The sequence below is a fragment of the Adiantum capillus-veneris genome, chromosome 5 (genome assembly GCF_014529385.1).
Source record: "Adiantum capillus-veneris isolate H3 chromosome 5, ASM1452938v2, whole genome shotgun sequence".
Lineage (NCBI taxonomy): Eukaryota > Viridiplantae > Streptophyta > Polypodiopsida > Polypodiales > Pteridaceae > Adiantum > Adiantum capillus-veneris.
In genome coordinates, this window is record NC_140935.1 from 127,265,825 (window position 1) to 127,268,673 (window position 2,849).

The following is a 2,849-nucleotide window of genomic DNA, read 5'->3' on the forward strand; positions in this document are numbered from 1 at the left end:
TATCATGCTTCTAGTGCAAAAGATCGATTCTGATGGTGGTTGGCGACAAGGCAGCAAAATGGCAGACGGTTGGGTGGAAAACCAATAAATTTTTGACACTAACCATTCCCACATTAAGCATACAGTGTAATGCCGTGTGATTTGTTGACGCCCCAATTAGTGGTTCCATGTAACAAATTTTGACAATTTTGGAGTATTTTTTGATTTTTAATGGTAGAATTGAGAAAGTTTTTTTTATAATAAATTAGTACTTTATAAGTCAAAACTCACAATTTGAAGTTCATTTCTTGTTTGCACATTCTAGAAGATCCACTCGAGCATAAACGCACACGCACTCACATAAACGCACACGCACTCACATCTTGCACCACATGGATGATTCACATGAGCAGACTGGCACTACCCACAACAATAGCACCACAGCCCCTCACACCGCAGAAAATCCACAGCCCAAATCCCATGCAGAATCTACAGCTTTAAATCCACATCCGCAACCACAAGTGGATAACCCAGCACCCCAGCCCGCTCCAAACACCCAAGAGCCTCCCCAACCATCAAATCGAGATGATCTAAGCAACATGCGACACATATTTAAAGATCTCGATGATATAACCCATGCCAATCGCACACCTCTGCCAGATCTCCCACCGATTTCAACTCTTCACAGAGCAACACAAGAAACTAGAGCAACAGAAGAAGAATATTGAGGTCCACTTGAAAATCCGCTGCAATTGCCTCGTGCCACAACCACTACTTCTCAAGCCACCCCAACTACTACGCCGCAAAAGTTTCCACTGCGAATCAAAGAAAGAGTAATCAAGGTTATACCAGGCGACCCGGTTTCTAAAGCAAAAGAGGCAAAGAGGAGGAAAGGCAAAGGGAGAAGGAAAAGAAAGAGGCAGCTGAGAAGGAAGCGCTTAGAGTACAAGAAGAGCAGAGAAGACAGAGAGAGAAAGAGGAAAGGCAGAGAGGTGAGGCCGAGAGAGCTCATTTGGACAACTTACAAGCATGAGCAGAGGTAGAGAGAAAGGCAACACAAGATAGAGCTCAAGCCACCCAACCGGTAAAGGCTAGGAGCTCAAGGCCTTCAAAAATCCTTCAGAGAGCCAAGCAATCTGCAAAAAGAAAAAGGGACAAGGAGACACCTGAAGAGCAACAAACCCAAGAGGAGAGGAGGAAAAAATATTAAGATGATCCTCCTCAATGGGCTAGGTAGGTGGCTCCTCCACCACCACCAACAACACAAAAAAAGCGGAGATGGAAGTTAGGCACAATGGCTCTGCGTGAGATAAAAAAATATCAAAAGAGCAGTGAGCCAATCATACCCAAAGCGGCCTTCTCCTGGGTGGTGAGAGAGATGATCGATGAATATAGCAACTTTGTTACAAGAATACCACATGCAACTTTACTGGCTCTACAAGATGCCGCAGAAGACATGTTGGTGCAGCTTTTTCACGATGGCATCTCTTGTATGGTGCATGCAAAGTGTTGGAGAGGGGGAATGGGGAACACACCCGACACACACGCAATGGCCCCTATATAGCTCAGGGTATTCACAACACCCCTGTCCTCTCAAAAACACCTTCAAAAAAGGCAATTTACACTAACAGGGCCTCGCCTGCACTTCGTCCAATGCACACACGTTTTGCACAATCCTCAGAAAGCGATCACACCAATCTTGCTCGCTTCCAGCTCTTCCACAACTCGACACCTCTCTCTCTTTCTCTCTCACACACACAGGGGGCCCGGGGGGTGCACACGGTCACACACACCGGCACCACACACTCTGGAGACAAGCAAAGAAGAAAGGGGGGAAAGACGGTGCCAAAACCGACAATGAAAGCTTCTTCTTCAAAACAAAAACACCTGTACAAAATCCATATGGCCTGCTCTTGGTCGCAACAAGGCCATCACCTGCTTAACATAGAGGGGTACACACCTCCCTCCAAACTTGACTACGTTGGCACACACATCGACGAGAAAATTCATCACTCGCTTGGCATCGGCGACAACTCCTCCTCTGGGTAGCCTTCACTAGCTACTTCCTCTGCCAGGCCCTCGCCCTTTCGGGAGCTTCACGGAAAACACTTTGCGTTCTGGCTTCGACTGTCGAGCACACGAAAACCCTTTCCCTTCTTTCTCTTCCTCCTTCTCTCCAAGAAAAAGCCAAGGAGCCCTCCTAATCTCGAAACCGCTGGTCTTCCTTTTTCTTCCCCTTCTCTTTTCAAAGCAAAGAAAAAAAGCTTCTTTTTTGGGCTGAGTTTTTTTCCTTTTGCTTTTGAGAAAACTCCACCAAAGCTAAGGGGTCACCTTTTTTCCTTTTTGAATTTATAGCCAAAGACTTTAATCACCAAGCCTTCCTTTCGCATGCCATCGGTGCTCAAGACCACACATCCTCATCGGGTTTCCGTTCAGCCCTGCCATATTGAATTTTCTCTTGCTGAATTCATATCCCAAGAGCCTCACCACATTTCAGCCATCCCACATCCTTGAACATCAAGTCGCAAAAGCGGGGAAAAAAAACTGATTCGCCTCCGTTCCGATTGTCCGCCAGCCTAAATTGGACGTACCATGATGTGTTCGACTCCGATCGGCGAGCCATAAATTCTTGCTGAATCCCCATGTCGCATGTAACTTTTCAGAACCTTGGCAAGCTCAAAAATATCTTTGTTAGCATGCCTATCGACGTGGCCCGATGAGCACGTATCCAACCCCCTGCAAATATTCCTCAACCCATAACTTGCCCGTCTGAACTCCGAATGGCAAACCGAAAAGACCGGCATGCTCCACAACTTGAGCACTTCCCGTGTATGATATCACACCCGCCTTGACCAACCACTTGTGCCTGC